The following is a 14353-nucleotide window of genomic DNA, read 5'->3' on the forward strand; positions in this document are numbered from 1 at the left end:
ACCATCAAGAACAAGTACTCGTTGCCCAGAATAGAAGATCTATTCGACCAGTTAAGAGGAGCCAGCGTGTTCTCCAAGATAGATCTGAGGTCAGGTTATCACCAGCTCAGGATTCGACCTTCAGACATTCCGAAGACGGCATTCATTACCAAGTATGGGTTGTATGAGTTTACTGTAATGTCTTTCGGTCTAACCAATGCACTGGCCTTCTTCATGAACTTGATGAACAGTGTATTTGTGGCAGAACCTCCCAAGTTATTGGGCCCACATGCACCTGTCCTTGTCTCAAAGACCTCAGACGGCTATGCATGTGCACCAGATAACTTAACAGGATCTGTCCGAGTGCCCCAAGGACCCCGGATAAACCACTTACAACCAGAACCGCAAGATTAAGTAATACAAATCACACACATCAACATTTTTGCAGCGGAAATCTTATTATCAAATTTTATAGGTTACAAAAATTTTACATTATTTTATCGGAGTGATTACAAAAGTATAAGTTTGAAATATATGCTAGCTCAAGTGACCATCCTCAATAAGAAGTATAGAAGAAGTACTTAGACTTATAAGAAGGCCGAGCCCACCGGCACTTAACACCATCATCAGCAGCACAAAACTATGACCTGAAAAACAACAGGGGATAAAACCCTGAGTATGGAATTACTCAGCAAGACTTACCCGACTAAAGAAAAGACTCTCAAGGATATGCTGGATTTGGGAATCAAGGAGAGGTTTTAGCAAGAATCAACTTAGATACTTTTGCAGAATTAGCTTACTAAACTGAGTCCTTACTTTCAATATTTTAATGCCAGATTAAATATTAATAGACTTTGTTTGCATCTGGTCTAATTTCACCATCTCATCAATACAACATCATTTTTATTCATGAGGTTCACATCCTGACTTAGGTTGCAGGGCAGCGATCAAGTCTCCACTCTCCAGGGATATAACGGCGATCCGAATCGATTTACTCAGCTGAGGATCTCTAACCACACGACATATGTTTCTCGTAAACCTTGCATGTCTACCATTCCCACGGATCCTCCACTGCATGAACAGGTCCGTGCCACCCGAGAGCACACCACCCCTTTTAGGCGGTCCTTTGCTAGGAGGGTACGTGCCACTCTCGCCATCTCTCCACTCCCAATGCGCGATTGTCTTTTCATGTATGGAATAGTCGGGTTCAAGCTTACCCTGTCCCATTTCCAGGGCATGTGGCTAGTTAAGATAGTCCTTGATCAACAGGCCTACATACGCATCCAATCCTTAACTAACTTGGGCGGAGCATCACCTGTTCCTAGCCCAAGTCCCGATTTAAGTACTTCATCCTTAGGATTGTTTGTGTTACTTAGGATGAAAAGAGCATCAAAGGGAACTTTGCAGTAAGATCCCACCACGCTCTTAATGAAAATATTCTTGCAGGTAGAAGCCATCTTTCCTCAGGATAACCCCTGAGCTAGGCATTAATGCAAAAGACAACCTCTATCCACAAGATCTAAGCAGGGCTAAGCATTTTTGTAAACCATATTTTGATACTTCACCTGAAGTATCTATAAAGGTCTGGATATCAAGGAAGGCAATGCATCAAAGGGTTTCCAAGCAACTCCTATAAACCTAATACACATTTCACTAGACTTAAAGTGTGCAAAAATTATTTAAAAACACAAGGAAGGGGTTGCATGCACCGGGGCTTGCCTGGGATAAACACTACGTTAGTGTTTGTTAGGCGTCGATCACTTGACGACCATCCTTTGTCCCGATACTTGCTTCGTCTGTCCATCTCCAGTTCCATTCATCAGCACCATCTTATGGTCGACTCAGTTATGGTTCTCCGCATCGCGTGGTTAATTCACGTACCTGAATGAAATGCATTATGCACATGAATGCATATAGACCGGAATATTTCAAACCTAAATATTACTACGCGATAGCGAATTAAACACCTAGCGGCGAGGCGTTGTACAATTTTATACCAAAAACACTAGTTATTAATATACGACTACACGTAATAATTACGCTTCTCGAACCTAACGCAAACATCACGAACAACAAACTATACACATGAAATACAATTAGCCTAATCACAACTTATCAATTAATTAATTAAATTCTAAACTTATCCCTTATTTTATAAATTACACTACATCTTTATAAGTGATTAAAATATTTCATCAGCACACATGTCTACTAAAATTCTACTCGGGACACTAATTCAACTAATTGACCGGAATAGCGAAATAACTCGCTATAACTGAACCTGGCTCAATAATCACAAAAACTGCGAAGTCGACTAGAGGTTCGTGACTTACACAATTTATCGAGCACCCTAATGAGCCTCACACTAACACATTAACTTATTCAACGATCGGACTATACTGAATAATTTATCGGCTTACCGTTTCCACAGCTGACATGAATCCATGAGATCGGTAGCGATTTTTCCGATTCAGGCAATTTGTCGAGCGCTTGGGGAATACCGCGCTGCTAGTTTCGTCTTCATCCAATCCTTGGGATTCCTCGATGACGCACGGAATGACGACAATCTTCGATTGAAGTCTTGGACCGAGTACTTGATAAGCGATGCACAGGGACCTCGCTTATTTTTGTCTAAAGTCCGGGATTCGTGGTCAACGAGATCGAGCAGAGAAGAATGAGGTTCGCTGGGCTCGACGATGATACGAGAGAGTGACATATATGGAGCTGTAGGTCTGGCGAGGTGACGCAAGGCATCATAGCTGCTGCTTCGACATGAATTACTTGCTGCCGAGCATGACGGAAGCCGGGGAGCTGCCGACGGTCGGCCCGAGAACGACGACGGAGCAGCGGACGGACGAGCAGGAAAACATTAGAGAAAGGGATCACGCCGGTCAATAGAAAAGCGCGCGGCGAGCATCAGGGAAACGAACGAGCGGCTGCCATGGGAGGGACTCCGAGCGAGGGAAAAACTGCGCGCGGGTAAGGAGGCCTCGGCACAGCGGCCATGGCCGGACAGAGAGGGGATGGGACGGCGCGCAGACTAGGCGAGTAGAGAAGAGTGGCTGAGCTGGGTGAGCTCAGACCGGCGAGCAGAACAGAGGGCAGGGCGCGGCAGCCTGGAAGAAATAACACAGTCCGAGCGCCGGCCATGGAGAGACCTCGGCAGGACGCTCTCCCATGGGAGATACAGGGAGATGGGAACTCGAGTTGTAGGGAGCTCCGGTCGGGCTAGGGATTGGGCGAGCTGCACAGCCGGGAGCTCCATGGGTGGGAGAAGGAGCGCTCGGCTGGCCGGACTGGAAAAGAGAAGAACAGGGGCGCCATGGCTGGATGCGAGAAAGAGCAGAGAGAGTGCTCAGCTGGGAGAATGACGACGGTAAAAGTCCTAGCAGCAGATAAGAAGAGACGGCAGGAATTTCAACAGAAGAACAGCGGTGGAATTTTCTTTTGCTTTCCAGAATACAGCGACGCGGCATATCAGATGGAAGAGAGAAAGCGGTGGAGAGATAAGGCGAGGGAAGGGAGATGTACGCATGGGATTTTTGAAGAAGAGCCTGCACGCTAGATAAGGCTGAGCGGCCAGCAACTTCAACAAAAATCAGAGCGATGAAATATCAGAGTGGAGGATAGGAACGCAGAGAAGATTTTCCTTCCGTGCGTGGATGAGAACGAAGACTAGAAAAATCTGCGTAGCGTACGTGAGGAGATAAGGAGAGAGAGCACTGTGAGAAGATTTTTCTTCTCGGATTTTGAAACAGGAAACAGAAATGGCCAGCAATATTCCGAACATCACGAAAATTTCGGAAGAGCCCGGATAGATAAAAATAAAAACGATGTCGAACTCGCGATCGACGAAACCGACGCGATATTAAAATCGCGATCAGCGAAGATAATTAAAATTTAGCGTCTGTTCACCCACTGATATTACGTGCTTAAATCCATACTCGTTGTCGAGCGGAATATACACACCTGGGGTGTTACAGTCCTCCCCCCTTAAAAGAATCTCGTCCCGAGATTCGGAGCGAAAGACTTTTAAGGGTAGAGAAGCATGTACCCCATATCCATATCAGCGATAAGCATAAGACAGTCCTGAACGAAGACAAGTGTCTCAGAATGTTGTTTCTCTAGTGGACATAACATGTATTGACTTAAGCCAATTTAAAAATGTCCATTAGTAGAGACAGTATCTACCAGAAGAACACATAGGGTTCCAGGTGTGCAGTTTGCTTTTTCTGATGACATTGTACTATCTGAGTCTGTTGAGCAAGCGGTGGATATGCGACTTTACCTAAACAGAATCAGATGCAACCTCTTGAGTAAAACACATAGAAAGAGGTTTACCAACAAGTGGTCACGGTAAGCTCGTAGCACACAAGACGAGTGTGGATGTTGAATACTGTCGCGGTTAACATGTGGCTAACCTGAGAATTCAAGTCCACGAAAGAGGGTATAGATTCAAGAGAATCACCAGCGGAGGGGTTTGTAGATACAGACTTTACAGTCAGTCCATTTTATCCAGCACTAGGCATGGCTCGACATGATCACACACGCTGGAAAAGCATGCGTGAGGCGGCCGAGGCATGACTAGAGCGATGATTAGGTGGTTATTAGTCGATTTAACTTGATTTTTGTAAGAACTTTCTTAGGATGGGTTGAACCAAAGTGGGTTTAGACAACTCGATAAATCGATCCCTAAACTCAACCTTTGATCACATTTCAGTTACAAGTTAATAAAACCAACTCGTTGAACTACTTTTGACATTGAGCAACTACTCTCAGTACCATCGGTAAGACAACAGTCAAGAGTTTACATTTGCTAAAAAGAGGTCATGCACTTGGGTAGAAATCCATTTGGCCATGGGGTTCATCCGTTTCTTCATGCGAGATGAATTATCCACTTGGTCAGGGAATACGTGGATTAAATAAAAGAGCGAATGAACAAACTCCTGCATCTCAGCAGTAGGGAAAGCCAATCTCCATTTTGAGAGCTAATCAGTTGTCTTCTAACACTAAAAAGCTTCAAGGATTCGCCTTTACACAAAGGATGCAAAGGGAACTTGGATGTGTAGTCACTACCAAGATCAAAAGAAAAGAGACCACACCTGAAAGTGGTATGCCCTTTTGATCCAACAGAGATGATAGATGTTGCTTGATTATTTCGATAAACAACACAAAAATCGTTTCAAGGAAGGGATCTACGGAAGATAACATATTAGGGTAGTTCCATAATGGATCATGACCAGAGACCTTGATACCAGCATCCGATGAGTAGCACAATCCTGTGTGCGCATTCACAGGAGGCTCTCAGTTTTGCTGCGGCACCATAAGTCATTAATCATGACAGCATTACTGAACTGGTACCAACATAGAATCCCATGTAGCAAAAACAGATTGTGCCAAGATAACCCATTGATATAGTCTCATAATGGATCACAACTACTAACCATGATACCAGCGCGTGCCGAGCAGCACAACCGTGTGTCGATCGTCCACAGGAGGCCCTCGGTTTCGTCATGGCACCATCAGTTTTTAGCCATAACACCATTATCAGACATAACCAATAAGAAATCTCACGCGACACAAATGAATTGAGTAAGGGTGACAATATACACAAGAGACTCTACCTGTCAAAATGGTTACAAGTAGAGAGCCAAATAGATCATGGCCCGATGAAATGAACAAGGCATGGCCATAACCTAAACTTGTTGCTGAATGAGTACGATGGGAGACTGTTAATTCAGTCCCAAGTAGATTTCTATGCCCATCAGAGAGATTACAAGGTCAAGGATTAATATCTGACTAGATGCGAAGGGAAAACAATCATAAGATGAAGTTGGTATGCCTTCGATAGATTGAGGAAACCAAAGGCATCAAGTTCAAGAAAAAGATTGGGTATTCCTTTCCTAGGTTAGGTTGATAAAGCAACATGGCGATCCTTAAGAACAGGCAAACTAGATAAGGGACATCAGCTTGTGCCAATCGAACAAGGGCATGGTCTAAGATGGAATTATGACAACTAAAACATCACAAATTAAATAGCAAGAACATGGACTCGAGATCCTAGCTTTAAGCCCATGCACACCTTGCGTTGGATAAAGGAATTATCCAAACATCCATTTACATGAGTTTGGTCATGGGGAAATAACAGAAAATTCAACTTTGGGTCATGGTTCACCTACTAAGAACATGGCCTAGGTTTAGTTTTAGGCAAACAAGTGTCTAACCTTCTATCGACACATTAAGCACAAGAGCACACATATAGCATCTAAACATTATACCTAAGGAACGAAGAACAACTATTTTATTGAAGTTCATAATTCAACATTACACCAGATTATCTACAATCACTGGTTTCTGGAATAAGGATGAGAGAAGCATTTTGGATGTATAGGTAACAAACATGATGCAACAATTAGGATGCATGCTCGTCCTATACGTCCTCACGAATTTGTGCCAATCTAATGTGGCAGTAGCGTTCTATCTCGGTGGCATACTTACGACTCTCACGGTATTTTGCTAGTCGTCAGCTACACATACATTTTCGAGGTTAGTGTACCTGCAGAAAATTCCATCACAGCCCAATTTCCCAATGATGCAGTTCACACAAGGCAATTTATCACAGTTTATACTCCATATATTGCTATATGGAGGCCAGCTCATCATGAAGCACCGAGCCACGCATAGGCGTCGTTGCCACACTTTAACCATAGGGCAACTCATTATGGTAACTCACCTTCTTACCTGAGCGTAGGTGCGTCGTTGCAAGTACATTACATTTCTTAGTATTCCCATGTCTGTATACCCATACACCTCCATGGGGTACTGAATTCCCAAAAAAATAATTACTCCATATCGCAGCCTTCATATATACATATGTGGAACATGTATATAATCAAGCGCTTTTTACGCTCTTCCCTAGACCGACGTTTGTTCGGTCATGCTCTCACATCTCACCTTACCTTAAGCGTCGATCCATTCAAAACTGAATGGCCTCAAAAATAACAATACACATATATGCAGTACCCACCCGGTTGTGGGTTAGTGGTTTTGAACTAAGCCACATGATAGTCCTTAATTTAGGGCTTAATAGAGGATGTCGCTAGCATTATAGTTTTTCAAAACTATTTTTCAAAGCCAAACAATGTGTTTAGTTGAAAATAGGTTTTATAAAACCAAAACTTTGTTTTTTTAAAATACGTATGTGACCGTATTATACTTAATCCTGCTCTGATACCAGCTGTGGCAGAACCTCCCAAGTTATTGGGCCCACATGCACCTGTCCTTGTCTCAAAGACCTCAGACGGCTATGCATGTGCACCAGATAACTTAACAGGATCTGTCCGAGTGCCCCAAGGACCCCGGATAAACCACTTGCAACCAGAACCACAAGATTAAGTAATACAAATCACACACATCAACATTTTTGCAGCGGAAATCTTATTACCAAATTTTACAGGTTACAAAAAATTTACATTATTTTATCGGAGTGATTACAAAAGTATAAGCTTGAAATATATGCTAGCTCAAGTGACCATCCTCAATAAGAAGTATAGAAGAAGTACTTAGACTTATAGAAGGCCGAGCCCACCGGCACTTAACACCATCATCAGCAGCACAAAACTATGACCTGAAAAACAACAGGGGATAAAACCCTGAGTATGGAATAACTCAGCAAGACTTACCCGACTAAAGAAAAGACTCTCAAGGATATGCTGGATTTGGGAATCAAGGAGAGGTTTTAGCAAGAATCAACTTAGATACTTTTGCAGAATTAGCTAACTAAAGTGAGTCCTTACTTTCAATATTTTAATGCCAGATTAAATATTAATAGACTATGTTTGCATCTGGTCTAATTTCACCATCTCATCAATAAAACTTCATTTTTATTCATGAGGTTCACATCCTGACTTAGGTTGCAGGGCAGCGATCAAGTCTCCACTCTCCGGGGATATAACGGCGATCCGAATCGATTTACTCAGCTGAGGATCTCTAACCACACGACATATGTTTCTCGTAAACCTTGCATGTCTACCATTCCCACGGATCCTCCACTGCATGAACAGGTCCGCGCCACCCGAGAGCACACCACCCCTTTTAGGCGGTCCTTTGCTAGGAGGGTACGTGCCACTCTCGCCATCTCTCCACTCCCAGTGCACGATTGTCTTTTCATGTATGGAATAGCCGGGTTCAAGCTTACCCTGTCCCATTTCCAGGGCATGTGGCTAGTTAAGATAGTCCTTGATCAACAGGCCTTCCATCCTTAGGATTGTTTGTGTTCCTTAGGATGAAAAGAGCATCAAAGGGAACTTTGCAGTAAGATCCCACCACGCTCTTAATGAAAATATTCTTTCAGGTAGAAGCCATCTTTCCTCAAGATAACCCCTGAGCTAGGCATTAATGCAAAAGGCAACCTCTATCCACAAGATCTAAGCAGGGCTAAGCATTTTTGTAAATCATATTTTGATACTTCACCAGAAGTATCTATAAAGGTATGGATATCAAGGAAGGCAATGCATCAAAGGGTTTCCAAGCAACTCCTATAAACCTAATGCACATTTCACTAGACTTAAAGTGTGCAAAAATTATTTAAAAACACAAGGAAGGGGTTGCATGCACCGGGGCTTGCCTGGGATAAACACTACGTTAGTGTTTGTTAGGCGTCGATCACTTGACGACCATCCTTTGTCCCGATACTTGTTTCGTCTGTCCATCTCCAGTTCCGTTCATCAGCACCATCTTATGGTCGACTCAGTTATGGTTCTCCGCATCGTGTGGTTAATTCACGTACCTGAATGAAATGCATTATGCACATGAATGCATATAGACCGGAATATTTCAAACCTAAATATTACTACGCGATAGCGAATTAAACACCTAGCAGCGAGGCGTTGTACAATTTTATACCAAAAACACTAGTTATTAATATACGACTACGAGTAATAATTACGCTTCTCGAACCTAACGCAAACATCACGAACAACAAACTATACACATGAAATACAATTAGCCTAATCACAACTTATCAATTAATTAATTAAATTCTAAACTTATCCCTTATTTTATAAATTACACTACATCTTTATAAGTGATTAAAATATTTCATCAGCACACATGTCTATTAAAATTCTACTCGAGACACTAATTCAACTAATTGACCGGAATAGCGAAATAACTCGCTATAACTGAACCTGGCTCAATAATAACAAAAACTGCGAAGTCGACCAGAGGTTCGTGACTTACGCAATTTATCGAGCACCTTAATGAGCCTCACACTAACACATTAACTTATTCAACGATCGGATTATACTGAATAATTTATCGGCTTACCGTTTCCACAGCTGACATGAATCCATGAGATCAGTAGCGATTTTTCCGATTCAGGCAATTTGTCGAGCGCTTGGGGAATACCGCGCTGCTAGCTTCGTCTTCATCCGATCCTTGGGATTCCTCGATGACGCACGGAATGACGACGATCTTCGATTGAAGTCTTCGACCGAGTACTTGATAAGAGATGCACAGGGACCTCACTTATTTTTGTCTAAAGTCCGAGATTCGTGGTCGACGAGATCGAGCAGAGAAGAACGAGGTTCGCCGGGCTCGACAACGATACGGGAGAGTGACATATATGGAGCTGTAGGTCTGGCGAGCTGACGTAAGGGATCGTAGCTGCTGCTTCGACATGAATTACTTGCTGCCGAGCATGACGGAAGCCGGGGAGCTGCCGACGGTCGGCCCGAGAACGACGATGGAGCAGCGGACGGACGAGCAGGAAAACATTAGAGAAAGGGATCACGCCGGTCAACAGAGAAGCGCGCGGCGAGCATCAGGGAAACAGACAAGCGACTGCCATGGGAGGGACTCCGAGCGGGGGGAAAAACTGCGCGCGGGGAAGGAGGCCTCGGCACAGCGGCCATGGCCGGATAGAGAGGGGATGGGACGGCGCGCAGACTAGGCGAGTAGAGAAGAGTGGCTGAGCTAGGCGAGCTCGGACCGGCGAGGAGAACAGAGGGTAGGGCGCGGCAGCCTGGAAGAAATAACACAGTCCGAGCGCCGGCCATGGAGAGACCTCGGCAGGACGCTCTCCCATGGGAGATACAGGGAGATGGGAACTCGAGTTGTAGGGAGCTCCGGTCGGGCTAGGGATTGGGCGAGCTGCACGGCCGGGAGCTCCATGGGTGGGAGAAGGAGCGCTCAGCTGGCCGGACTGGAAAAGAGAAGAACAGGGGCGCCATGGCTGGATGCGAGAAAGAGCAGAGAGAGAGCTCAGCTGGGAGAATGACGACGGTAAAAATCCTAGCAGCAGATAAGAAGAGACGGCAGGAATTTCAACACAAGAACAGCGGTGGGATTTTCTTTTGCTTTCCAGAATACAGCGACGCGGCATATCAGATGGAAGAGAGAAAGCGGTGGAGAGATAAGGCGAGGGAAGGGAGATGTACGTATGGGATTTTTGAAGAAGAGCCTGCGCGCTAGATAAGGCTGAGCGGCCAGCAACTTCAACAAAAATCAGAGCGATGAAATATCAGAGTGGAGGATAGGAACGCAGAGAAGATTTTCCTTCCGTGTGTGGATGAGAACGAAGACTTTAAAAATCTGCGTAGCGTACGTGAGAAGATAAGGAGAGAGAGCACTGTGAGAAGATTTTTCTTCTCGGATTTTGAAACAGGAAACAGAAATGGCCAGCAATATTCTGAACATCACGAAAATTTCGGAAGAGTCCGGATAGATAAAAATAAAAACGATGTCGAACTCGCGATCGACGAAACCGACGCGATATTAAAATCGTGATCGGCGAAGATAATTAAAATTTAGCGTTTGTTCACCCACTGATATTACGTGCTTTAATCCATACTCGTTGTCGAGCGGAATATACACACCTGGGGTGTTACAGTATTCATGGACTATCTTGATAAGTTTGTGGTGGTATTTATTGATGATATTCTGATTTATTCTCAAAGCGAAGAAGAACATGCAGATCATTTGAGGATGGTATTGCCGAGATTGCGAGAGCACCAGTTGTATGCAAAGTTGAGCAAGTGCGAGTTCTGGATCAGTGAAGTTCTGTTCCTAGGTCATATAATCAACAAAGAAGTATTGGCTGTGGATCCGAAGAAAGTAGCAGACATTCTAAACTGGAAAGCGCCAACAGATGCTCGAGTAATCAAGAGCTTCATTGGAATGGCCGGATATTATCGGCGATTCATTGAAGGGTTCTCAAAGATTGTGAAACCAATGACAGCTTTGCTAGGCAACAAAGTTGAGTTCAAGTGGACACAGAAATGTCAAGAGGCCTTTGAAGCGCTGAAAGAGAAGTTGACTACAACGCCTGTCTTAGTCTTCCCTGATGTGCATAAACCCTTCTCGGTGTATTGCGATGCTTGTTACACTGGTTTGGGATGCGTGTTGATGCAAGAGGAAAGAGTTGTGGCTTACTCGTCCCGACAGTTGAAGGTTCATGAGCAGAATTACCCAATCCATGACCTAGAGTTGGCAGTAGTGGTTCACGCATTGAAGACATGGAGGCACTATTTGTATGGACAGAAATGTGATGTTTACACAGACCACAAGAGTCTGAAGTACATATTCACTCAGTCAGAGCTGAATATGAGGCAAAGAAGATGGTTAGAGTTGATCAAAGACTATGAGTTGGAGATTCATTAACATCCAGGCAAAGCGAACGTAGTGGCAGATGCTTTGAGCAGGAAGAGTCAAGTCAATCTGATGGTCGCTCGTCCGATGCCTTATGAGTTGGCCAAAGAGTTTGACAGGTTGAGTCTCGGATTTCTGAATAATTCGCGAGGAGTCACCATTGAGTTGGAACCTACCCTGGAGCGGGAAATCAAAGAAGCGCAGAAGAATGATGAGAAGATTAGTGAGATCCGGCGACTGATTCTGGAAGGCAAAGGCAAATATTTTTGGGAAGACGCGGAAGGTGTGATATGGTTCAAAGACCGCTTGTGTGTTCCCAATGTCCAGTCTATTCGAGAATTGATTCTCAAGGAAGCTCATGAGGTAGCCTATTCGATTCACCCTGGTAGTGAGAAGATGTATCAGGATCTGAAGAAGAAATTCTGGTGGTATGGAATGAAGAGAGAAATCGCAGAGCATGTGGCTATGTGTGATAGTTGTCGAAGGATCAAGGCAGAGCACCAGAGACCCGCTGGATTGTTGCAACCGTTGCAAATTCCTCAGTGGAAATGGGATGAAATCGGTATAGACTTCATAGTCGGATTGCCTCGCACTCGAGCCGGCTACGATTCCATTTGGGTAGTGGTGGACCGCTTGACCAAGTTAGCCCACTTCATACCTGTCAAGACCAACTACAACAGTGCAGTATTGGCAGAATTGTACATGTCTCGGATCGTTTGTCTTCATGGTGTGCCAAAGAAGATAGTGTCAGACAGAGGAACGCCGTTCACCTCTCATTTCTGGCAGCAGTTGCATGAAGCTTTTGGCACACATCTAAATTTCAGTTTAGCTTATCATCCGCAGATAGATGGTCAGACCGAAAGAACCAATCAAATTCTTGAAGATATGTTTAGAGCCTGTGCGTTGCAAGATAAGTCCCGATGGGACAAGAAGTTTCCTTATGCAGAGTTCTCCTATAACAACAGTTACCAGGCCAGCTTGAAGATGTCACCATTTCAGGCGCTCTATGGAAGGAGTTGTAGAACTCAGTTGCAATGGGATCAGCCTGGAGAAAGCAAGTGTTTGGGCCAGACGTTTTGCTTGAAGCTGAAGAGAACATCAAGATGGTCCGAGAGAATCTGAAGATAGCGCAATCAAGGCAGCGAAGCTATGCAGACACAAGAAGAAGAGAGCTGAGTTTCGAGGTTGGAGACTTTGTCTATCTGAAAGTGTCACCGATCAGAGGAGTCAGACGATTCGGAGTCAAAGGCAAGCTAGCACCCTGCTACATCGATCTGTATCAAATTCTCGCAAAGCGTGGAGAAGTGGCCTATCAGCTCAGTTTGCCAGAAGGCTTGTCCGCAATGCATGATGTCTTCCATGTGTCTCAGTTGAAGAAGTGTTTGCGTGTGCCACAAGAGCAGTTGCCAGTGGAAGGTCTGAAGGTCCAGGAGGACTTGACCTACACAGAGAAACCATCGCAGATCCTTGAGATGGCAGACAGAGTCACCCGAAGGAAGACTATCAGAATGTGCAAAGTCAGATGGAGTCATCACTCTAAGGAAGAAGCAACTTGGGAGCGCGAAGATGATCTGATGGCTAAATATCCTGAGCTCTTTGCTAGCCAACCCTGAATCTCGAGGGCGAGATTCTTTTAAGGGGGATAGGTTTGTAACACCCTGAATTTGAGGGTAGAATTTTTTCTTCTTTTCTCTCACCAAATTCGGGCGTTACTCTCTTTTCTCTTCCCGTTCCGCTCCCTCTTTCCAATTTCAAACCAGTATAGTGACAGGTGTCCGTGTCGTGTATGAACAAAACCTAAGTGTCATGGGTGTTGCATCATGCCGAAGCACATTTCTTTGTCTGATGTTGCGTGTTCGTCTCGTTCCGTCTCGGTTTTCGGTTCGCGATTGGAGTTTGTTTGATAGTCGTGCGTGTCGTGGGTTTCGATCCGCGAAGTGGCCCAGCCCAACCCAGCCCAACCCAGCCCGGCCCGCGCGCCCCCGGCGCCCCACACCCCCCATGCACCCCTCCTCCTCTCCCTCTCTCATTTGGAATTCCCGCGCAACAACCTCTCTCTCCCATCTCTCTCTCTACCTCCCGTGGTGCCCTAGGTTTTGGAGACGGTGATCGCCAGAGTTGGATCCCGAGGTGAGCTCCCCTCCCCTCCCTTCTCCTCTCTCTCTCTCCCTCTCCCTCCTCTTCTCTCCCCCTACGCGCGCCCTCTCTTCTTCCCCTGCGCCCCCCTCCCCTACGCGCGTGGCGCGGCGGCCCCGCTCTCCCCTGCTCGCGCGGCGGCGCGGCCCCCACCCTCCCCTGCCCGCGCGGCGCGGCCCCCGTCCTCCCATGCTCGTGCGGCGGTGCGGCCCCGCCCCCTCCCCTGTCCGCGCGGCGCGGCGGCCCTGCCCTCCCCTGCCGGCACGGCGGCGCGACCCCCGGCGTGGCCCTCGGCCCCTATGCGCGGCCCTCAGCCCCGGCGCGACTCGCGTAGCCTCGTTTACCCCCCCCCTAACGTGTTCCCGCGTGCGCAAACCCACGCGCACGGTGATTATTTTTGGTTGTAGCTAATTTCAAACTCCGTTAGTTAGCGTGCTGCGTCGCGCGCTTCGTCGCGCGACGAATTTGTTTAATTTCAGATCCTATTAATGTGCTGTGTCGCGCGCTTCGTCGCGCGACGATTCAATTCAAGTTCGTATTTATCAATGTGTTACGTCGCGCGCTTCGTCGCGCGACGATTCAATTTAAA

General features: G+C 45.7%; 1 long non-coding RNA gene across 1 annotated transcript; it reads right to left on the minus strand.

The window, feature by feature from the left end:
* Positions 1 to 1654: 1654 nt before the first annotated feature.
* LOC118476046 (uncharacterized) lies at positions 1655 to 10464 on the minus strand. The gene is made up of 3 exons (XR_004855319.1): positions 9307 to 10464; positions 2400 to 8767; positions 1655 to 1860 (listed from the first exon to the last, which is right to left on the minus strand). It is a non-coding gene; the product is annotated as an uncharacterized lncRNA (long non-coding RNA).
* Between the last annotated feature and the right edge of the window lie 3889 nt (positions 10465 to 14353).

The sequence above is a fragment of the Zea mays genome, chromosome 1, assembly GCF_902167145.1.
Source record: "Zea mays cultivar B73 chromosome 1, Zm-B73-REFERENCE-NAM-5.0, whole genome shotgun sequence".
Lineage (NCBI taxonomy): Eukaryota > Viridiplantae > Streptophyta > Magnoliopsida > Poales > Poaceae > Zea > Zea mays.